This window comes from Rattus norvegicus, chromosome 6 (genome assembly GCF_021556685.1).
Source record: "Rattus norvegicus strain SHRSP/BbbUtx chromosome 6, alternate assembly SHRSP_T2T, whole genome shotgun sequence".
Lineage (NCBI taxonomy): Eukaryota > Metazoa > Chordata > Mammalia > Rodentia > Muridae > Rattus > Rattus norvegicus.
In genome coordinates this window covers 111,476,191-111,499,824 of record NC_141539.1, presented here as the reverse complement: position 1 = coordinate 111,499,824, position 23,634 = coordinate 111,476,191, and the positions used below count along the sequence as shown (strand labels likewise).

At 45.2% G+C, this 23,634-nt stretch overlaps 1 long non-coding RNA gene across 2 annotated transcripts in view; it reads left to right on the top strand.

The window, feature by feature from the left end:
- Nucleotides 1–23,634, top strand: part of LOC108351275 (uncharacterized) — a 40,376-nt gene that overhangs the window by 9,561 nt on the left and 7,181 nt on the right. Inside the window, exons 2-3 of one of the 2 annotated variants that reach the window (XR_015623234.1) lie at nt 7,217–7,352; nt 20,396–20,581. This is a non-coding gene — a long non-coding RNA (uncharacterized LOC108351275). The remainder of the gene's footprint in view (nt 1–7,216; nt 7,353–20,395; nt 20,582–23,634) is intronic. The other variant, XR_015623235.1, reaches the window with a different exon arrangement.

Sequence of the window (23,634 nt, the reverse complement as noted above, 5' to 3'; positions counted from 1 at the left end):
ATGGGGAGGAGTAGGCAGGTGGCAGAAGGAGGAGGCTGGATTTGAACTGTGGATGTGCATGGTGAGGCTGGAGTCAGGATAATGTCCTAATTGGGTTTTTAGGGAACATGGGTGAGTGGGGGGTGTCTTAGGGTTTTACTGCTGTGAGCAGACACCATAACCAAGGCAACTCTTCTAAGGACAACATTTTATTGGGGCTGGCTTAGAGGGTCAGAGCTTGAGTTTATTATTATCCAGGTGGCAGCATGGCAGCATCCAGGCAGGCATGGTGCAGGAGGAACTATCTTACCTCAGGCAACCAGGAAAGGGTCTCTACTGCAATGGGTGGAGCTTGAGTAAAGGGCCTCGAAGCCCACCCCATGACACACTTTTTCCAACAAGGCCACACCCATCCCAACACGGACAAAGCTCCTAGTACAGTCATTCCCTATGGGCCAAGCATTCAAACACACGAGTCTACGTTGGTCATACCTATTCAAACAACTACAAGTGGTGAGACTAATAACTTCAGTTCTGAAATGTTGCATTGCGGGAATTGAAGAGAGACAAGGCAGGCGTCTGTGGATGCCTGCCTGTTTCTGTCCTTTACCACCCCCCACTACCTCACCCAATGCCAAAGGGAGGGGAAAAAAGAGCCAGGTGGTGGCACAGTCTTTAATCCCAGCACTCAGAAGGTAGAGGCAGCCGGATCTCTGAGTTTAAGGCCAGCCTGGTCTACAGAGTGAGTTCTAGGACAATCAAGGCTACACAAAGAAACCCTGTCTGGAGTGGCAGGGGGATGTGTATACAGGTATGTACATATGTATGTAGCTTTCGAGACAGGTCTTCATGTAGACCAGGCTGACCTCCAAGTCACTGTCAATGACCTTGAACTCCTGATCCTCTTACCTCTACCTCCCCAGTGCTGGGATGATAGACACCAGGGACTATGCCAACTTACTTTAAATTCAGAATGTGAATTTCCATGAAAGCCCAATAGCCAAATGGTATGAAAATCAGTGAGCCCCGAGTCACTTCTCTTTCCCTGCTGGCATCACGCCTCCTCATGTCACCACCAAATAAAGCCACCTGTGCTTTCCAGTGGCCCGGCTATCCTTGGGGGTCATGCACATTCCCTCTGTGAAGCTCCCTCTTTCTCAGCCCTGCTTCTTCATAAGGACCATTCCTGTGACCAGTGTGTGACCTAGGAGCACTCCTAATTTGAGCCGCCCTACCCTTAGTCTTCCTTCATAGTAGTCCTTCCTTCCTTCCTTTCTTCCTCCCTCCGTCCCTTCCTTCCTTCCTTCCTTCCTTCCTTCCTTCCTTCCTTTTCCTTTTAAAAAATAGATCTTTTTCTTTTTGGCCTTGACTTTTTTCTTGCTCTTTAAAAATTTTTAAAAATTATGTATGGGTGTTGCGCCTGCGTGTGTCTCTGTGCGACACATGTGTGCAGCGCCCTCTGGAGGTCAGAGGGGGTGCTGCATTCCCTAAGGCAAAGAACTGGAGTTACAGTGTGAGCTACCATATGGGAGCTAGGGGTTGAATCCATGTCCTCTGGAAGAGCAGTAAGTGCTCTTAATTGCTGTGTCATCTCTCCAGCCACCTCCCTCCTCTCTGAGATGGGGTCTCACTATGTGGCCCGAGCTTGCCTGACTCACTATGCAGAACTGGGTGGTTTCAAACTCACAGAGATCCACCAGTCTCTGCTTCCTGCGTGGTGGGATTAAAGGTAGAAAGTCCAACTAACCAAGTGTTTTTTCTTTTCTTTTCTTTTTTTTTTTTTTCGGAGCTGGGGACTGAACCCAGGGCCTTGCGGTTGCTAGGCAAGCGCTCTACCACTGAGCTAAATCCCCAACCCCCCAAGTGTTTTTTCTTGCTGGAAACATTTGCACTTTATTTTAATAAACACCTAAAGTTACAGTAATGTAGCTCTAAGAATAGGGTTTTAGGCATCAGGTGAGGTACATAAGATATGGTTTTTAAGAAAGACAATCTTCAAAGGCCTCTCTCTCTCTCTCTCTCTCTCTCTCTCTGTCCACACATGTATGTGCATTCATGTGCATGCATGTGCACATGTCCTTGGGCTCCTGTCCCATGTATCCCCAGCTATCCCTCTAAGGTCTGATCATTTGGTCACTGGACACTTGACTCAGACACTTTAGTACAGGAGTCATTTGTCAAAGGGGCATTTTCTTTTTTTTTTCTTTTTTCTTTTTTTTGGGGGGAGCTGTGGACCGAACCCAGGGCCTTGTGCTTGCTAGGCAAGCGCTCTACCACTGAGCTAAATCCCCAACCCCAAAGGGGCATTTTAATATATTAATGCATTATTTAAAAACCTATTAAGCTCCCAAGTTTTAATAATTTATTTTCAAGCAATATACACCAAGTAACCCTCGCCTGCACCTCACTTCATTGTGCTCTCCATCCCCGTTCCTCTATGTTCAGCATTGAATACTGTGCTGCAAACTGACTCGGCCCCAAGCCATCGATCCTGCTTCATGTCAAGTAGCTTCCTCTGCAGCCTGGCTTAGCCTACCACGCTGACCACAAAGCTTCTCCCGGGACCTCATTCCAGTGCTGTGTGTCTGTGGTCCTGCTTTGTATCAGCAGCTGTGGTCCTGCCCTGTTGACAGAGGGACTTTGGGGGTCTGGAATCCTACTGCCAAATTTGATGAGCTCGTGTGTGTTTTATAAAGGAAGTGGGGGATCTATAGTTTATAAGAAATCTTTAGAGCAGTCTAGCGACCCCCCAAGTGTAAGGAATCAGTGGTTCAGACGGCTGATGCACATATTTCAAGTATAAAAAAAATGGGGAACATCATTGGATTTCATGACAAACATCATGTGTATCTTGTCACTGTGGCAACCAATTTATGTAGTTGTATTAGTCAGGGTTCTCTAGAGGAACAGAACTGGTAGAATGAATTTATCTATATCTAGAGAAAGTGGATTTATTAGAGTGGCTCATAGACTGTGGTTCTGCTAGTCTAACTATGGCTGCCTACCAATGGGAAGCCCCAAGAATCCAGTAGCTGTTCATTCCCAAGATCACATATTAATAAAGACATCAAAATATAAGACATTTTACAAACTTAAAAAGTCCCACAGCCTTAAAAATCCAAGTACTTTAAATGTTGTTGTCTCTTTAAAAATACCCAGTCTCGGGGTTGGGGATTTAGCTCAGTGGTAGAGCGCTTGCCTAGCAACCGCAAGGCCCTGGGTTCGGTCCCCAGCTCCGAAAAAAAGAAAAGAAAAAAAAATACCCAGTCTCTGGACAGTGATGGCACATTCCTTTAATCCCAGTACTTGAGAGGCAGAGGCAGGAGGACCTCTCTGAGTTCAAGACCAGCCTGGTCTACAAGTTCCAGGACAGCCAGGGCCACACAGAGAAAAAAAATCCAGTCTCTTTTAAAATCCAAACCCTTTGTAAGACCCCCAAATATTTTTTTTTCTTTTTTCTTTTCTTTTCTTTTTTTTTTTTTTCAGAGCTGGGGACCAAACCCAGGGCCTTGCGGTTGCTAGGCAAGCGCTCTACCACTGAGCTAAATCCCCAACCCCTCTTTTTTTTTTTTTAATTATTATTCCTTCTTTGGTTTCTCAGGACAGGATTTCTGTGTAGGTTTATCTGTCTGGAACTGGCTTTGTAGACTAGGCTGGTCCTAAACTCACAGAGATTCATCTACCTCTGCTTCTTGGGTGCCACCATACCCAGCCAAAATCTCTTGACACCAACAGTATCAATGACTCAAGTGTCCAATGTCTAGGACTCACAATCGTCTAACTCCTCCGAAGGCCTTGGGTTAGTTCTCTGGCTCTGCCCTCTACAGCGCACACAGCTTGTCTTCTAGGCTCCAGCTGGCTGACTCCACCACTGATGCTGTCCTTGGTGATCACCCATGGCACTAGCATCTCCAAAAGACCAGGGTCTTCTGCAACTGGGCTGCACTTTCACCAATAGCCTCTCTTGGGCTCTCTTCATGACCCCCTTCAATCCTGCACCTTCTCCAGTGCCCTTTCCTGACCTCTCACAGTGCCAAGTCTCAGCTGTTCTTTATGAACCCCTTCGTGTCTTTAAAACCAGTACCACCTGTGTGACTCTTGAACTACCAAATTTGGCTGTCTACTCAAGACATAACTTTGGCCACCTCTGGAACACAGCTTCTGTGTGCTGACTTAGGACACCCCTTTCCCTAGAAGATTCCACCTTAGTGGTACTGGGTACTGATCAAATCTTTTTTTTTTTTCGGAGCTGGGGACCGAACCCAGGGCCTTGCTAGGGCCTTGCTCCTGCTAGGCAAGCGCTCTACCACTGAGCTAAATCCCCAACCCCCTTTTTTTTTTTTTTTTTTTTTTTTTGGTACTGATCAATTCTTAATCACTGCTGGTGGGTGACACAGCTCCAGTTAAACCAGCATCAGGTGTCCCAGTGAAGCAAAGGTTTCAATTCAGTGGCACTGGTCTCTTGTAATTACAGTTGACTCTGTAGGTCCAGCTGACCAGAAGCACAGAATCTTTTTTTTTTTTTGGTTCTTTTTTTCGGAGCTGGGGACCGAACCCAGGGCCTTGCGCTTCCTAGGTAAGCGCTCTACCACTGAGCTAAATCCCCAGCCCAGAAGCACAGAATCTTAATTCAAAAACAGGAAATATGCATCTGGGTGGTGGCGCACACCTTTAGTCCCAGCTCTCGAGGGAGGCAGAGGCAGGTGGAGCTCTGTGAGTCTGAGGCCAATCTAGTCTACAAAGCCAATTCCAGGACAGTCAGGGCTACACAGAGAAACCTTGTCTTGATATGCGGCAGCCCTGAAAAGCTATAAGTAATTCTCATGCTTCCTTCCAAACTTCCTTCCAAATGCCACCATCTTCTGCATTTCTCTCAACTCTTTCCTTCCAGGTTCCCACAGAACAGCTCACCAAGTTTTCAACAGTCTTGTTTTTCATTTTCTGTCTTTTTCACCCAAAGCGCCCAAGTCTTTATCCAGTTCTTCCAAAATCAACATGGTCATGTCCATCACAGTAATGCCCCACGATTCTGGAACTAATTTCTGTCCTAATTAGAGTTACTCCTTCAATCACTAATTAAGAAAATACCCTACAGCCTTGCCTGCTTGCTGGCATTTTCCCAAGTGAGGTTTCTTCCTCTCATATGACTATAGCTTGGGTCAAGTTGAGATAAAACTAGCCAATATGGGTTTTGCAGTACCAATTATGCATGTTAGAGGCAAACTTTAAGGACTAGACCAAGAAGCTACTGGGTTAATTTTGGCCAGAATGAGGCTCACATTTACTGAGAGGTTTGCTCTTCTAAAGAGTGACCCTTTATCCTCTACTAACAATTGTTATTGTTATTCTACTAACAATAAAATGCCGAGGCCCATATCTGAAAGGGGACAGAACACTGGCTTTCATGGTTCAGGTGTCATGGACCTGGAAAAAGAGAGAAGATCCAGAGGGAGCTATGTACACAGAGTGGAAATGGGGAAGTGCTTCTGTTTATCTCCCCATTGATCACACTCAGTATTTCAGTTAAGACTGAAATCACTAGGCAGCCACACGTTTCAGATTGAGGTGACTCCTCACTGCCATAAAGGTCAGGAAAACCAGTCTGCTGACACAGCTCCCCTCCCCCCACCGACTCTTGAGTCATTGTGTCTGAATGACTATGCTAACACAAATAGGTCTTGGCAGGTGAATCCAACTGACAGAAGTGGGGCACGGGGCAGCCTGGCAGGGTTTTTCTCTGCTCTGTGATCAGAGAGCTAGCTGGTGCTTGATGGCCGGAGGCGAGTTCGACAGTACAGAAAGCAGAGGACTTGCCATAGAGGAGGGATGGGATTAGCGTTGACCCTCACATCAAATGTCTTCAGAGGTGATACGTGGAGACCAGGTGGAACCCCCAAACTGTAGAGCGCTTCCTGTCATTCGTTTATGAATCCCTTTATATTGAGCTCTGGGGGTGCCCATAGAAGTGGCAGCTTACATCCATAGGTCATAGCTGTGCACCCCATTCCTGGTAGAGCAAGGAATTCCTGGCAAAGCCTTGGCGGGAAGTTCAGCGGGGTCAGCTCAGTAAGAAACAGGGACCAAAAATTGAGTGTGCAGTTCTCCATTTTATCACTAGGTGGCAGCACCACCCAGGCCTGCTGTCCCTCGTGGCTCTGCCTGAAAGGTGGGACTAGAGAACCTTCCCCTAGCATCTCAAGCCTGACCCAAAGGTTCCAACTTTTCCAGCCTGAGTACTGTGTCCTCACTTAATTAACACTGGCAAACCAGCTAGCCTCTTTTTCTGTATCTAAGATGGGGGATACAACAGTTTCTGAAAACTTAACGAACAGAAAATGGGACTCAAAAGGATGCCACCGGCAGTCTCTGCCTTCCTACGGAACACATTCCCTTTCCTTACCGCCCCTACCCCACCCGCTGCAGTTATTTTACTATTTTGTCCTTCACGCTCATCCCAGTGCTTATTTCAAATAACGTCACGAAAGCATTTTGAGGTAGGGAGAGAGAGGGCAGGACTGTCATCACTCTGGAACTGTAATAAACCCTTCCCTCTACAGGCTGCCTTGGTCATTGTGTCTAATAACAGCAATAGAAAAGTCACTAATACAGCGGAGAGAAGAGGGTCAGAGGGACAGAGGGACTAGGACGATGAAGGACAGCAGAGCCCCAGAATCTCCTGTAAGGGTACACCTTCAGTGATCTAAGGAATTCCCCTTAACCCTTGTATTTGGTTTCGGACCAGGGACAAGGGACAGAGGTGTATATTTTACATACCAAAGCAGACCTGGCCTCCAGATTCTTCCAGCATCCCTCAGTCCCTACCTGGGACACCCTGTCCCCCAACCTTGAACTTTCCAGCCCAAGGGCTGGGCTGCCCTCCCCCCAGAGGCTCTTCCTTGTATAATGCAGACATTTTGGTCTCTCTTTTTTTGCTTCTGGCGTGAAATGTTGAACTGTCCTTGCAAGTCGCCTCAGGTCCTCTTATCTGCAATGAGTTTGTTAATATTGGACTCCAGATCGTAAAACGGGTAAAGTTTTTCTGACTGAGGGTTTTTTAATCCATAAATTTGACAATGACCCAGCTTAGAAGAGTCATGGAGTCACAGTGGGACTTGCAGTTTTAAGACATTTGCATTCCCACTTGTGGTCTGGCCAAGCTCTTTTCTGGCACTTGGCACTGCAGAATTTGACAATTCCGTATTGAGAACACCGTGCCAGCCTTTCTTTCTTTTGCCAGGGCTTCAAAACGGTCAAAAGAAGATGGAGGTTGAGGAGCTTCTGTGATTGGTTACTTCTCCGCCGATGATGAAATGGGCCAATTCAAGCCAGATCAGATAATATTCAAGGCAGGTTTATTGGGAGGCTGCTCTCAGGTGAGTTCACTGGCCTCAAGGATTAAAGTTAGGGGAGTCACCATGGTGAGGGGGATGGGAGGGTATACAGGTACACAGAGAGAGAAGAGGAGAGCAAAAGACCAACATGTCTGGATTATATAGGGAGGAGCCTCTGAGGGGAGGGCAGCCCAACTCCTGTGCTAGAAAGTTCAGGGTTGGGGGCAAGGGTATGCCAGGTAGGGACTGAGGGATGCTGGGAGAACCTGGAGGCCAGGTCTGCTTTGGAATGCAAAATGTGCCTCTCAGTCCCATGTCTCTGGTCTGAAAACAAACACCTTGCTCTCCTAAAGCTCCCACCATATTCCAGTAACATCATCCCGGAGAGCAAACCTTCAATCATAAAGCTCTGGGGTTTCAAAACCCCGGCCATTATTTAAAGCCAGGCAGCTGTATTTGGTGTGGGATGGACTGATGGGGATGAAGCTAGAGGCTGCGCTCAGCTCTTTATGGAGTCTTCCAAGTCGTAGGTGGTTCCTGCTAGAAGCCGCAATGGTCGTCCGTCAGCTACTGCTCTGGGGACTGGTGCATGGTTAGCAGAATGCCTGGCCTTGAAGAATCGTTTCTTTTTAATTTTTTAAAAAACATTTATTTATTTATTTATTTATTTATTTATTTATTTATTATGTATACATCATACAGCTTTCTGCCTGCATGGCCAGAAGAGGGCACCAGGTCTGATTATAGATGGTTGTGAGATGGTTGTGAGCCATCATGTGGTTGCTGGGATTTGAACTCAGGACCTCTGGAAGAGCAGACAGTGCTCTTAACCTCTGAGCCATCTCTCCAGCCCATGCCTGGCTTTTAATAAGGCATAGACATTGCAGAACCCACTCAGGGAGCCCTGAGGGTCAGGACAAGGTGTCCCTCTCTGGGACACCCATATACGGTCACTGTCTTTGGATTATGAATTTACTGGAACAATATATTTAGCTCATAGAATACAAGGGAAGGTGCAGAAGACAGCGGGAACCGGGACAGCTACCCAGGAGTTCCCTGTCCAGGGCTCCTCCTGTGTTGGTGGAATGGCTACACTCATCTCTGAGAGCTTTCCCTTGAAAGAAGTTCTTCCTAGGAGAGGTTCTCATTGGCCCAGCCTGTATCACATGGCTGCACCCTGACCAGATAAGTCAAGTCCTCTTGACTGGCAGTCTTTTGCCTAGAAGGAGGCAATTCTTTTTTTTAAAAGTTTATTAGCATATTAATTATACGTAATGGGTTTTGTTAAGACATCTTTCTACATAATATATTTTGATCATCATTACCCACCAGCACTATCTTTTGTCCCTCCCCTCTCACTAGTCACCTTCCTCTTTTTGAGGAAGTCCCTTTCTACTCTAGGTCTTTGGTGACTGCCTGAGGGCCTTCCCCGTGGAGGGTCATTGGAGATGGGGTAGCCCACAGAGGAGATAAGACAGGGGCAGGAAGAATGAGTCAGGCCATGGTGTTCTGGGAACCTGGCAGCCCTGACTGACTAGCAATCAGTTGCTTCTTTATTAATACAGAACGAAGACAGACTAATGATTATCTAAGAAATATAGATTATGGTTTGATTTTTTTTATTGCATGTCCAAGGTTACAATTAGAAAATACGTCAATGGAGAGACTCTAAAGAGTGTCTCTTCCAAAGCAAACACATTTATTGCATCCCAGCTGCTTTTAGGCGGGCAGTGTGGGCAGTTTGAAAGCACTCCGACAGACAGAAACTATCCGAGTGGGTCCTTTTATGACAGCAAATACTAATACCTCGCTTCTTTTGCCACGTTTCAGCATCTACACTATAAAGTAGGAAAAGTTTATTTTAGTCAATCTACCTTATTTACTGAGTTCTTTTTCCCAGGGGTGTACCCTGTATGACCCCCTATCTTTAAACTATGCTTTCAGAGAGCTCTAAGGGTATTGTGTAGATGGAGGTTGTGAATCTGTAACCATTCTCCTGACCAGTCAGAGTTTGACCAGTCAGAGTTTGCTATTGTCTGTTTACCCTGCACCAATTATACTGTTAGAGCCTGCTCAGGGGCAGAAACCACAAGACGATTCCTGGAGTAATGGCCTCATCTAGCTGCGTGCTTCATAGTCTCCAGGGCATAAAGAAAACCTCCAGAGAGAGCCAGATAAAGTTAATTTTAGGATGTTCCTAAAAGGACCCAGATATAACTCTTTCAGGAAAAGACAGAAAATGAATCATAATGCAGAAAGTCCCCGGGAATGCAACACACAGAGACTGAAACCCAAAAGTTAGAGACAGAAAGACAGCGACCACGGCAAACTCTCAGCTTTGCTGGAACCCTGTCAAGGAGCTGTGCTGGGTGACCTCATGACGCACAGTTCCCAGGGGATATGGCTGTGTCAAGGTGGCCTAATGAACTTTGCTGCTTACAGGAGCATGGGTGGAGGGTTATTTACAGGATGGGCATCTTACCAGTGGCTACACCACTGAAGAAAATGCTCCCCCCACCAACCATTAACTAGTTACAGATCCTGGGGGGAGGTGGGGTTCTTGAGCTCCGTGACAGGGTGTTAACAGGGGCGGAATCCAAGAGGACAACATGTTCTGCACAGGAGATAGCATTCCCCAATACTCCACCCCTTCCTCTGGCTTCTTACCTTCTTTCCACTTTCTCTTCCTAAGATTGATTGATTGGTTTAATGTATATGAGTACACTGTAGCTGTCTTCAGACTGTAGCTGTCTTCAGACACACCATTAGAGGACATCGGATCTCCATTACAGATGGTTGTGAGCCACCATGTGGTTGCTGGGAATTGAACTCAGGACCTCTGGAACAGCAGTCGGTACTCTTAACCGCTGAGCCATCTCTCCAGCCTCCCCTTCCTCTTCTGCATTGCTCTCTGAGCCTTGCAGAAGTTGGGATAGCTTTTCTACTTAGTATTGAGGAGTCAGTCAACCAAGCACTCTCTCATCATCTGCCTAGTTGTGGGGCTCAGTTGTGACCACTGCCCACCGTGTAGTCCTCCCATGCCAAAGCTGACATCAGCCCTATCCCATTGGCACAAATGTCATTTAATAGGCACTGTGTCAGAAACGTTATTTCCAATTAGCGAAACAGCAGTAGTTGCTTCCCCACTAGGGCCCATGCCATGCTAGCTCTGGGCTTTTAAACAGGTTTACAGGCATTGGTTCCCTCGATTATTACTGTAACAGACTTGCTACTGTTGTCATGCTGGGCACATCTTGCCTGGAAGGTTGGTGAGGTAGCAGGTAGGACTCTAGATGACAATCCTTTTCTACCAGCCTGTATAGCGCTTGCTAGGGCCTGCAGTGAGGAAGCATCTGACTCAGTTCCAACTTGATTTCTATGTCCTGTGACCAGAACACGTGATCTTCAGCATTAGTCTGTTCTGGTGGGCACCCAACATCGGTATAATTAAAAAAAGAGTCATTATTAAAAGACTTATTATTATTTTAAATTATGTGAACATATGTGTATCAGATTATATGCATATGGGTATATGCATATAAATGTAGGTGCCTGAAGCGTTCAGAAGTGGGGCATCCGGTCTTCTGTAGGTGATATTACAGGTGCGTCTGAGCTGCCTGATGTGGGTGCTGAGAACCAAATTCTGGCTGGATCTCTGTAAGAGAAGAAACCACTGAGCCATCTCACCAGCCCCCAAAGAGGCAATTCTTGCAAGGGAAATTAGAGTGCTAATTAGGAGGATGGAGGGTTGATAATAATAATAATAAAAAAAGTCACTTTTATCACTCGCATTCCAGTTCTGGGTCACAGTTCAGTGACAGACACCCTGTCTGCTGTGCCCAGGTTTTAGCCTTAGCCAGAGTCAGGTCCCTATTTTTAGCCCTACATCCTCAGCAGTCAGCCCTTCTTAGTCAGTCATAGGACAGATTCCAGATGTTCATACTGAACAAAGCAAATCTTGAGAATGTAAGAACCGATCGATTCTTCGCACTCATCAGTCTGAATAATTCATCAAGTGTGCAAGTGCATAGTAAATGCCTATTCAGTTAGGGGAATGACAGTGAACAGAGAGAGTCTCCATCCACCCCTGCCTGGAGGGTGATGTATAACCGTATAACCCGTGTAGACAGATGTGGTTTTGCAATGTTATGGATGGATTTTGGTTTTTTAAGAGTCTCACTATGTAGTCCTGGCTAGCCTGGAACTCAGTAAATAGACCAGGCTGGCCCCAAACTCAGAGATCCACCTGTGTCTGCCTCCCAAGTGCTGGGTTAAAGGCATGTGCCATTATGCCCTCCCACCATTTCCACAAAGAGAAAGAAGGAAGGAAAGAAAGGTAAAAAGGAAGGAGGAAGGAAGAAAGAAAAGAGAAAGGAAGGAAGGAAGGAAGGAAGAAAGGAAGGAAGAAAAGAGAAAGGAAGGAAGGAAGGAAGGAAGGAAGAAAAGAGAAAGGAAGGAAGGAAGGAAGGAGGGAAGAAAGGAAGGAAGAAAGGAAGGAAGGAAGGAAGAAGGAAAGAGAGAAAGAGAAGGTAGAGATTATCAATATGTGAGTGAAGTTTAAAAGCATCTCATTGAAGACTCAGTGGCAGAGCCAGGCTTTGAGAGCAGAGGAAACTAGAGAAGAAGAGGATGGGGCAGAGCAGGTACAGGGGGAAGACTATTAAGATGTTCCTGGTCCCTGGATCCAGGCATTATGGATCCCTCATACCTGAGAGTGACTTTGATAAACTCTTCAACCCCACCCATGCTAAGATCAAGTCTAGACAAGATGAATGGGGTCAAGTGGTGCTGATGTGAGTCTCAGTTGCATGGTGTGGCTGTAATGGCACATATATAAAGAGCTGCTGTTAAGGGTTGAGAGTCAGGGCTGGAGAGGTGGCTCAGCAGTTAAGAGTACTGACTTCCAGAGGTCCTGAGTTCAGTTCCCACCAAATACATGGTGACTTACAACCATCTGTAATGGGATTCGATGCCCTCTTCTGGTGTGCCTGAAGACAGCTATGGTGTACTCATATACATAAAACAAATCTTAAAAAAAAAGAGTTGGGGGGTCTGTGTCATGGCTACAAGTTGGGAGATGCTTTGAAAAGTTTGGGGTCAGTAGTTTTAAATGCCACTAGATAGAGAAATAAGATAAGGACTTAGCTTTTCAAAGAAGGACCCTATAAAACTAACTTTGGGTTTTTCTTTGTCCCCCTTGCTCCCAAATAATGACAGGGTGTTTCTACCCTGGCCCTAGTCCATTTTAATTCCCAAATAAATGATACAGAGACCTAACAAATTTATTTAATAAATTTATTAAATGGTTGCAAGCCCTATAACTGGGCCCTATAATATGCTCATCTATTCTTTTACTATTACTTCCCAGCTTTGTGGTCCTTTACCTGCAATCTGAGTCTTGCCCTGACTCACTCTGCTCCATGTGTGTTCTCATGGTGACTCCTCTTGGTCCCTCCACATGGTCCAACTTCTCTTCCTCTCCCCTCTGCTCTCTCCCATCTCTCTGGCACCCCCCGACTAGAATCAGAAGTTCTGCCCTATTATCTTCTGTCCAGCTATAGGCTGAATCAGCTCTTTAGCCAATCAGAGGTAATAGAAAACAATTTCCATACAACACTGAGACTGGAGATGCTTGACAATTCCAGTGTCCAGACTGCAACCAGATCTCCTGACACAGAAATCAGCATCTGAATACACAGTGCACAAAACTATCCCCTAACACTTTCCTCATTAGTCCAATAAAAGGCTCGTTTTCTTATATTAATAAACAATAATAACAATTATGAAAACTCTCAGGTAAAATATTCATAATGCTCAGCCATTTTTATTTGGCAACCTTGGGTAATGCACTCTATTATCTATCCGATCTTGGGAAGTTCAGAGTTCTGTACTTAAATAATCTTCTACTATAGCTTGAGTTTATCAACCTAAGAACATCTTCTTAGACTTTAAAACATTTTCTTAAATCCTGAACAACTTAAGTTTTATTGTGAGACTATGACTACCTGGTCTTCAACTCCATCAGAGACCTGAGAAGGAATAAATATTACCTGAGTATTCATGAAGTGCAGAACAAGTGGCTTTCAACTCTGTAGAAAAGACAGAGACAGCTGGTTGCCTGGACAGTCACTGAAGGTTTATCTGCAACATTGGAGCATCATCTTCAGTCTTCTGACTCAAAATATCTGACAGACTTTTCTTTTTTTTTTTTTTTTGGTTCTTTTTTTCGGAGCTGGGGACCGAACCCAGGGCCTTGCGCTTCCTAGGCAAGCGCTCTACCACTGAGCTAAATCCCCAGCCCCATAGGTTCAGACTTTTCTTGGAAGCAGGAATTATGAAGGACTGCTTACCTTGTCTTGGCAAAGCTCAGCAGTCATCTTCCCTGCATGTCCTGCTTGTCCATCGCTTGAACTGTGGAGAGCTTTTGGTGCTGCTCATAGAAATTTTGGCAAGTACCTATCACTGAGCTCAAGGAAGTAGGCTCAGATAAGAATATTCACATTTGGGCTAGTGCAAGGATCAAGATAAACACAGCCAAGGAATGTGTGACTTCCCTTGTCTTGGTAATCCTGGTTAGGGATTTTGTTTATTGCTTGATTACTACCTGGTGTGATCTCCTTGTTCTTTGCCTTGCTTGATCACCTTGTCTTTGATCTGAGAACTGATGATATTCACTGAATGTACCTAGGCTGATATAAAAGCAGACTGAGAAAAAACAAAGCTGCTTCAGCCTCAGCACTGGCTGAAGTCATGTTATAATTTTGTCTAATTTTCTTTTCAATCCTCCCTCCCTCCCTTGAGACCCTGTTGGCTGCTGACTGAGCTGGCTTGGTCATTGGACAGCATGCTGCCATTAATTGAAGGAGGGGCAGTTTCTTGCCCAGTGTCTAGCTTGCCACTTTTGAATCAAACTCCATGTGGAGGTTCTTCAATGCTCATTGGCTTCTTTGAAATAGAATGGGTGTGCTGTCAGGAGCTGACATGTGTCACTGTCAAAAAAGCCTTTTATTAAAAAACAACTTGAAATGTCATAACCTGTGATATCTGTGGTTTTTGAAGACCATCTATCTATCTATAGTATATCTGAATTTTTTGTTTCTAGGTCTTTACTATTTGTTCAACATAGGAAATTCATATTTATAATTACCTAGTATCTAACATGACTATAAGTTTGATTAATTGACTACTAACTTGCATTTCTTTTTTTTTAAAGAGTTAGTTATTTATTTTATGTATGTGAGTACACTGTTGCTGTCTTCAGACAACTGATCCCAGTACAGATGGTTGTGAGCCACCATGTGGTTGCTGGGAATTGAACTCAGGACCTCTGGAAGAACAGGGAGTCTTCTTAACCGCTGAGCCATCTCTCCAGCCCCCTAACTTGCATTTCTTAATGGTACTAAACAATGTGCAACAGCAGCTTTTGAAAGGACTAGAACTTCACATTGCAACTTTAAGAATTATTTAAATACCTTAAACAAGAGCTAAAACATATACGTAGTATGTACTAACAAAATGTAACCTTAAACTTGTATCAACATACAAACTGTATACTGAATATAAAATATTAGGTTTATTAAAGCTCTTTGGTGAAAAAGTAGACTCAGTAGCCTACCCTTTACCTTATGATTCCTCTGCCCCACCTTCTTCTTTTCATCCCTTCTTGCCCCTTTCCCCTAATACTAAATAGGAGAAAAAGAGAGAAAGAAAGAAAGAAAGAAAGAAAGAAAGAAAGAAAGAAAGAAAGAAAGAAAGAGAAAAAAGGAGATCACCGAATCTAACCTCCCTTACTCTGTTTCCTCCCTGACCAAGACCATAAACAACTCGTGACCAAATCCATTGAATGACCAAAACCTACACATCCTACCTCTTAGGAATGGGGGCATCGTTCTCTTAAAATTGCTTCCTGCTGTCTGGGGGAAGCATCTCTTTTGGGGACCCATAGCAAGCTGGGGTATCAGCCAGTCTTAAGTAAGCTAGCTGGGACATTTGTTGTCTAGTCTCTGTGTGATGTGAAAGTGCAGGGCTTAAGTGAAGTCCTAATGGGAACAGACTGGAAGGCTGGACCATCTTAGGTAGCCATTTTGAAACTGTTCTGGAAGCAAGTTTTGATGAGACAGCTATTGAGGTAGTCTGAGGTTGGATCAAGCAGGATGCTGGAATAAATATCTTTCAGCATTCTTCTCGGGGTCCTCGAGCATGAATCCTGTCATGGCCACTTTAATTTCATTGGTATCTGATTCTTTTGTTCTGTAAACATATAAACTTTCACAGGTGATATACATATTTGTAGGAATATATGTATGGAATGGGCAGTGTGCACAACTCAGGTAAAAATGATGCTCTGCTCTCCATTTGATCAAGTCGGCCTTCCGTTTTTCTTTATAATTTAGCTTGGACTGACTGTGTAACCAGACGGTAATATGTAAATTTTCACCCCTGCCATTTGAAAAGATGGCATAAGTCCTGAGGCTTCTGTAGCCAATAAGATGTATCGTTTATGCATAGCTGAGGTCCTGGCTGGAGACATTTTCATGTCTCAGCCAGTTTCAGGGCTCCTATGAGGAGAGATCAGCATCTCATGTTACCTGTTTTGTTGGTCTTCTTGATTTCTCACATGTCTGAAGTCAGGGTCTTCTGGAGGTCTTCTCTGGTCAAATCTAATCTTTATTAGTTTTGAAGAAATTGATAGCTTTTCTTCTCATTGAAACAAAGACAAAGCCTCTTCCTCAACGTAACACATTTCCTTCCGTCCATTCTGAAGTTAGGACATCCTTAATATAACCAGGCTGGATTGGTTCAGCAGTTTTTCCCATAATCCGATGTCTCTAAGCTGCTGTTTTTTGTTTGCTTTTGTTTTGTTTTGTTGTTCATTAGCATTTAAAAGTTTAAAGTTCACAAATCATTATGTAATTTATATCTGGGGGGTCTTTGTTACCCCTTTTTGTTTGTTATGCATCCCTTTAAAATTATGATTAGATCTCTCTACAGCTGCTTGTCCTGTAGGGTTGTGTGAGATACCTGTAATATGCTTTCTACTGTAATAAGCTCGTTTCACTTTACTAGAGCCATATGCTGGAGCACTGTCAGTTTAACTTGTGCCAGTATCCCTCTGATTGCCTTAACTTCTAGTAGATGTATATTTACAAAACCATCATTTACAGGATTTAAAGCAGTTACCTGTTGAGATCCTGAATATGTATCGATGTTATGGTGCACATGTTTTATATTTTCCAAACTCTGCAAAATGAATATATCCATTTGCAAAATGTCATTTCTTTGGGTTCCTTTAGGGTTACTCCTTCCAGTTAATGGAGTTTGGTTATATAAAGAACAAGTAGGACAGTTCTTTATAATTTCCTCGGCGTGTTGTCAAGTGATAGGAAAATGCCTTTTTAACCCTTTGCTGTCAATGTTGTGACTTGAAGTGAAAATCTGAAGCTTCTAGCAAACTTCCTATTGAGAGTTGACTTCATCATTACCTTGTGCTAGAGGGCCTGGCAGACCTTTATGGGGTATGTGTTATATAATGGATGATGTCTATTTCTGATTACTTGTTGAATAAATGGTGAAGTTAATTCTGAATCAGCAGTTTCCACAGGCAAAACAACTCTTCTGCACATTGAGAGTCAGTAACTATATTAAGAGATGCAGGGGGGCTGGGGATTTAGCTCAGTGGTAGAGCGCTTACCTAGGAAGCACAAGGCCCTGGGTTCGGTCCCCAGCTCCTGAAAAAAGAACCAAAAAAAAAAAAAAAAAAAAAAAAAAGAGATGCAGGAAAATCATGGAAAACCGTAAGAATTACATACGACTGAGTTTTTACTTAAGTCATATGCACTTTAAATTACTTTACTTATATTCTCTTGACTTCTAACCTGCCTTTTCTGATTTATTTATATCAGAAATTTATATAGAATTTAGGGGCTCCGGAAATCGCTGTTTCTTTTGCTCTATGAATGAGAGTCCAATTCCTTTTATAAACTGAACTTGCTTCCTTTCGGGGTATTTGTTATTATTAATTTCTCTCAAAAAATTGGGCTGGAGAGATGGCTCAGTGGTTAAGAGCACTGACTGCTCTTCCAGAGGTCCTGAGTTCAATTCCCAGCAACCACATGGTGGCTCACAGCCATCTGTAATGAGATCCGATGCCCTCTTCTGGTGTGTCTGAAGACTGCTACAGTGTACTCACATACATGGAATAAATAAATGTTTAAAAAAATTATTGCAAGCCCTTTGCCGGTGTTAATGATGGAACTGAGGATCAAGTCTGGCTGTAAATAATGAGGTCAGATCTGAGAGAGAGAGAGAAAAAGAGAGAGAGAGAGAGAGAGAGAGAGAGAGAGAGAGAGAGAGAGAGAAGAGTAAGTAAAGACAGCCATAGTGGTGTCTGCCTTTAATCCTACCAGAGGCAGGAGGATCTCTGTGAATTCCAGATCTGCCTGGTCTACAAATTGAGACCTGTCTCAAAATTTTTAAAATCAAAAATCTTTCAGTGCTTCAACTGCCAGTTGAGGAGTGTTCTGTGTTAATACCTGGGATGGTTCATATATTTGTTTAGCCCAGGGATGGCACTATTAGAAGGTGTAGGCCTGTTGGAGCATGGACTTTAATACCCTCGTCCTAGCTGCCTGGACATCAGTCTTCTCCCAGCTGCCTTCGGATGGAGATGTAGAACTGTCAGCTCCTCTTGCACCTCCCCTGCCTTGCTCCCACCTTGATGATAATGGACTGAACCTCAGCCAGCCACAAGTAAATCTCGTCCTTTATAAGCATTCCCTTGGTCATGGTGTCTGTTTACAGCAGTAAGACCCTAAGACAACACTCTTTATCCAAAAAGGGGGACAATAGTTGAGCAGTGGTGGCCCATGCCTTTGATCCCAGCACTTGGGAAGCAGAGGCAGGCAGATCTCTATGAGTTCTAGGCCAGCCTGATCTGCAGAGGAGTTCCAGGACAGGATAGGATACACAAAGAAACCTTGCTTCAAACAAACAAAATCAAATAATAAAACAACCCCCCCTCCAACATCATCAACAAAAACCAAAACCGAAATAGGGAGCCAACACTGCAGCCGTCTAAGGTGGCCCTGCAGGGTAGCATTGTTTTTCCTATTGTAGTTAGCAACAACCATGCCAATGGAAGAGAAGAATGGACTTGTAGCATTCCCGTGGTTCCTGCTTCCTTTCTGTGACCCTGATCCCATGTTAGAATGAGGAAAACTGACTGCAGCTGATAGGTCTGGGTATTGGAAACTGAACCTAGGTCCTCTGCCAGAACAATATATTCTTCTATCTGCTGGGTAATCTCTCCAGCCCCAAGAATGTTTGTTTTCGGAGAGACACTCGCTATGTAGCTCTGGTTGATTTTGAGCTTGACAGGTTGAACAGGCTGCCCTCAAACTCAAAGAGATCTGCCCGTCTCTTCTTCCTGATTGCTGGGATTAAAGGCATGTATTTCCATGTATGGCTAAGAATGGTATTTCTTAAACCACTATGGTTTTTAGCCCATTTTTCTTAAAATTAATTCATTTTATGCAGTTAAATTTATTTATACAGGAGTATTTATGCCATAATAAATTGAAAACCATAATAATTATTCAAACAAATATGTACCGACCAACACAAAATAGGTTTAATCCGAGTGTAATGTAAACTTATGCTGTCTTTCAGTTGGGTTTTAAAAAATGAGTAGGATTTTTAAAACAACCAAGGGCTGGTGAGATGGCTGTGGGCCAAGCCCAGGGACCTGAGTTCAATCCCCAGGATCTCCAAAGGAAGAAGAAAACCAAGTCTTGCAAGATATCCTCTTAGGTCTACATACGTGCTGCGGCATGTACCTTCGCCAATACATGAATTAAAATGTCACAACCATAAAAAGTAGTAGCAGAATCCTCATGATTGTGGTCTGATAAAGCCATGCTTCCCAGACTGCTTAGATGAGAATGATCTGTCTCATGGACCTGAGCAAACAGATGAGAGAAGATGGTAGGGAAAGGGTGTAGAGTACACAAAGGAATGCCCAAGGCACAGCAGGGATGAGTGTTCCCAGGCCAACTAAGGCAAGGGGTTTGTTTCCAAGAGGGAAAGGATGTAGAGTTGTGACTCCTTAGGGTGGGTCAAATGACCCTTTCAAAATGGTTGCCTAAGACCATCAGGAAACACAGGTATTTACATTACAATTCACAACAGTAGCAAATTTACAGATATGAAGTAGCAACAAAAATAATTTTATGGTGATGGGGGGGTCGCCACAACACAAGGAACTGCATTAAAGGTTTGCAGCGTTAGGAAGGTTGAGAACCACTGGGAAAGAAAGGAAGGAAGAAAGGAAAGTAAGAGAAAGAAAGAAGAGTGAAGAAAAGAAAGAATGCAGAACAAGCAAGCCATGAGGAGCAAGCCAGGAAGCAACATTCTTCCATAGCTTCTGCATCAGCTCCTGCCTCCAGGTGCCTGTTTACAAGTTCCAGTCCCGACTTCCCTCAGTGACGAACAGTGCTGTGGAAGTGCAAGCCAAGTAAACCCTTTCCTCCCCGAGTTTTTGCTCATGGCATTTCATCGCATGACATGGTGATCTTAACTAAGCCACATACCCCACAAGAGTTTTAGGGTTGACACATCTCTGTCCTCTTTCTAGTCCTATCTCTCACTCATTATGTGGTATAGAAAGCTAGGGCAAACACTGCTCATCTCCCTGGTAACAACTCTAATAAACATCCCTCCATCAGTGCTGGTGACCTAAAATGCCACCATCAGGAGGAGCACATCTCTTTGAGTCAAGCACTATCCCTTGGCAGGTCTTAAATTATTTTTTTTTTTTTTGATTCTTTTTTTCGGAGCTGGGGACCGAACCCAGGGCCTTGCGCTTCCTAGGTAAGTGCTCTACCACTGAGCTAAATCCCCAGCCCCAGGTCTTAAATTATTAATTCTCTCTATGCTTAATCCTTTACTCTCAGAAGGATGAGGCAGGAGGATTTCGAGTTTGAGGACAGCCTAGATACATAGACGCAGAAAGACTCTGTGTCTAAAAATAAACAAAACAAAGCAGAACAGGAAGTCAGTGTTGGTCTCGGTTCCCCTTTCATTGCTAGGACTCCCTGGAGCACCTTTGGAATGCTGAAATCAGTTGGAGACAAGGGGACCTGGACAGAAGGAAAGAGACAGACTACCTGTCCTCCAAATAAGTGGGGTGCCCAGATGCCTCACCTCCTGTATCACAAAACTACAGCAACAACTGGAACAGGGGCTAGAAGTATTCATTGAAATATACATTGCCAGTAAGTTGTGGTCCAGCAGATGATAACCTGGTCTGTCTCCTGTTGTATTCCTTCTGGTGGGAAAAGGGATCCTTTGGACAAAGGAGGCACACTTCCCCAGAGCCTGCAGTGCTCTGTGTCCCCAGGATGCCCAGACTCCTTGACTCCATGCTCCCTCCACAGCTGCAGTTCTTCCTAGGATTGTCCTTCCTGGAGCTGGAGTGTGGATGGAATTCGTTGCTCTGGACAGGAGGAGCCAGAGCCAGGGCGAGAACAGATCGGCTGCAACTGGTGGGCTGTCTCCCCCACTACCTGCACCGATAACATTCCAAGCTGTCTGAAAACCCTACCTTTGAAGCTGGCATTTCAGGGCAGACATGGAAGTCTTCTTTGCCAGAGAAGAAGAGGACAGTGTTCGGGTACTGAGACCTATAACATGGGACATTTGCACTTTGTCCCAGGTCGAGCAGACGTTAGGGGCAAATCTGGCCCATCAATGTACTTTGCTGGTCCATAGATTATTTTAGAAATTGGAGAAGAGGGGCTGGGGATTTAGCTCAGTGGTAGAGCGCTTACCTAGGAAGCGCAAGGCCCTGGGTTCGGTCCCCAGCTCCGAAAAAAAGAACAAAAAAAAAAAAAAAAAAGAAATTGGAGAAGAGTGTGGTAGAATACATTTGTAATTCCAGGACCCAAAAAGGCGGAGGCAGAAGAATCTCTTCAAGTTCAAGGCTGGCCTGAGCTATCTGTTTAGTGCCAGGCTAGCCAAGGTTACAGATCCTGCCTCCGAAGTAAACAAACGCATAATCCTAAAACTTGGATTTCAATGCTGATGTGTGGTTCAGTGGCAGAGAATTTGCCTACCGTGTTGAAGGCTCAGGGTTCCATCCTCAAAACTAAACGGAGGGAGAGGGAGAGATGGAGAGAGAGGGAGAGAGAGAGAAAGAAGGAGGAAGAGGAGGATGAGGAAGAGGAGGAGGAGGAAGAGGAGGATGAGGAAGAGGAGGATGAGGAAGAGGAGGATGAGGAAGAGGAGGAGGAGGAGGAAGAGGAGGATGAGGAAGAGGAGGAGGAAGAGGAGAGGAGAGGGGAGGGGAGGGGAGGAGGGAAAGGGGGTGGGGGAGAGGAGAGGAGAGAGACGAAAAAGAAACTCATGTAGGAATTATGGTTTTAGCTTGTCTTACAAACTGGGAGGCGTAGCAATCACTATGACTAAAACTCTTTTTGTTTGTTATACTCTCTGACTTGCTGTATTCACGGTGTCTGTGTCTGCTTAAGAACTGGTCCAGCTGGGGTGGGCGTGAGTTGTTCTGTCCTGAGCAGCTGGCTAGGTTGGGATGTCTGTACTCAATAGCTGCCCCTCCCAGTCCCCAGGTAGAGAGATGGTGCCTCAGCCGTCTGCTCGTTCACCACGCTGATCAGAAAGGAGAAGTGGAACCACCCAGGGTCATTAGAAAGTGGGGAATGAAAGGGGAAGAGAAGTCGAGAAGTCGCTGCCGAGAGATGGGAACAGCGCACGTGAGCTCATATTTCTAGTTCTGACCCCAAGTCCCATTCAGAAGATGCCCGGGCCAGTCATGTGTCTTGTGCGGGGTTTCTAGGGGGAAATCACCATGCTACAGCAGGGGTGGGGAGAGACGCCTCTGACTGGAAGGAAGCCTGCCTATGAAAGGCCAAGTTGTGGTCAAGTGCAAAGACAACTGGACCTAGAGTTCTGGGTCTAAGATGATGATACACGGGACACCTGAAGTGAATAGTTTCATGCTGGGGCTGCTGGGTGGGAAAGAGGGGGCCAGGACCCCTGAACCCCAGGTCCTGTAGGGAACTGAAGAGAAGGCCACACTCCATCACATATCCCAGACATATGGGAGAAGCCCCAGTTTGCCGTTTGTTGGGAAACCAAAGAATAGGATTCCAGAGATGGTTTTGAAGGAAACACGAATGCTCAATGGAGGTGTCCTGAGCACTGTCCCCAGTCTCTGAAGTGGGCTCAGCCTAGCCCTACTCTGGGGCATGCAGAGGCAATGGCTTCAAAGATGAGAGCCCACTCTGTCCCCACCACAGTGATTGCTATGAGCTCTTCTCATAAACAGGTCACAAGGAAATCACAGGCAGGAGGCAGGTTTGTCTGGTTTCTATGAAGTTTGATGCTCACATCAACACTCAACACTGCCCTGATCCCAGAGGGTAAGAGACTCCTGGGCAGGAACCATCAAAATGATGTCCTCAAGGGAGCCAGAGCCACTGACCAAGAGGTCAGGACTTGCTAACATGCTGCTGCCTCCTCTTTCCTCTTCATGAGACATGGCAGGAGGTGGCTTCTACTGATTCTGCTATGCTGAAGGACTACAGTCTGGGCCTACAACAGAAGCTGGGTCCCGCGCTATCCACCTCATTGTTGCCCAGCTAGTCAGCAGAGGCTATGGAGGTGGATAGGCTCCAAAGCAACCTTGGAGGAGACAGCTCTTCTTGCTGTTGGGCAGTGCTGTAGGTAAAGATATAACATGAAGACCAGCAGACTTGTGGCCTGGGGATTTCTGAGAAACAGGCAGACATCGAAGGGAAACAAAGAACACCGGCTCCAACCAGATGGCCAAACTGAACACAGCCCTGAGCTACTCAACCTTGGGACGCTTGGTGCACAGGTGGCAGCCACCCTATTTGGCAGGGCATGGCAAAGGGCTACCTACGGCCTTGAGTGTGAGGCACTGCCTTTGTGTTACTCATATTCCTGGCATGGAACCTTCCCCACGGCATCCTTGAGACTTGACTGGACGGCTGGCACAGCCAGCCAGGAAGGTGTACGAATGGGAGACACTGAGATTCCCCTGACCTGCCTTGCTCATCCCTTTGTCTAACTGTAGAATGACCAGCTCCACCGTGTAGAGAAAGCATGGGGCAAGAAGCACGGTTGGGGAGGCCACACCGAGCGGGTCTGTGGAGGAGTATGAGGAAGATGTCGAGGTTGAAGATGATCTGAAGAGACCAGCTTCTCAAACAGGGAACACAACATGGGGCAGACATTTAAGTGGAATTCTTAGAGCCTGGAGGAGCTCCCTAAAGCCAAGAAGGAAAAC